Raw genomic sequence first — 933 nt, 5'->3', positions numbered from 1 at the left:
GGAGCATTCTTCTCACTGACCACCAATGTAAGGAGCATTCCAATCTGCCCATGTCCCTGGGCTGGGGGAGGAAATAAACATCCCGACCCCATTATACAGAAAAATCTTTATTGCACAGGGCAGGAGAGGAGGACACAAGAAAATCTGACGTGTTTCAAACCCCAAAACGCGTTGGTTTTCTCTTGCGATATCACAAGGCCTTATGACTGTTTATGTATAGAGTCCAGAAAAGCTTCATTGCACAGGACAGGATGTCACCAGAAATAAAGATTCACTGCACTCTATACCTAAAGCTTGACAAGTCCTCAGGACATCCTAATAAAAACTGACATGTTTCAGGGGTTGAAACGCATTGGAATTGTTCTTGTGATTTCCTGAGGTCATATGAAGCTTTTGTATGGAGTCCACCAAATCTTTATTGTACACAGAACAGGAAGACACAAGAGAATCCAATGCGTTTCTACCCCTGAAACGCGTTTGAGATTTTTCATGTTGATTCCTGAGGACTTCAGGAATAGAGTACGTAAACTCTTTATTGCACAGGGCAGGAGGACACCAGAAAACTGACGCAATTGGGTGCCCAAAACGCGTTGGCTTGTGATTTCCTATGGCGTGCTGTAAAGATTTCGTGAACTCGCACTGTATCTGAGGCGCTCTCATCCTTTTCACATTCTTTAGACTACTTCAGGCTGGCAGAGAGCGGCCCCTGGATTCAGAGTCCTCCTTTGGGTCCGGGGGTCTACCCATGCATTTTTAGGGGAAGGGTTCCACCCATATAGGGACACGGCTGACATGTATATAGGTTTGTGCACACGTATGTACAGACGCACACTTCTGTCACGGAGAAGGAATGAAATCCTCCGATGTGAACTTTCCTCAGGCTGTATTCATTAATCCTTTGAAAGCGCTGCTTGTCCTCCTGTAAATAGGCTG

This window comes from Nanorana parkeri, unplaced genomic scaffold (genome assembly GCF_000935625.1).
Source record: "Nanorana parkeri isolate BGI_ZX_2015 unplaced genomic scaffold, ASM93562v1 scaffold2904, whole genome shotgun sequence".
In the NCBI taxonomy this organism is placed as follows: domain Eukaryota; kingdom Metazoa; phylum Chordata; class Amphibia; order Anura; family Dicroglossidae; genus Nanorana; species Nanorana parkeri.
This window is presented reverse-complemented; position numbering follows the sequence as displayed.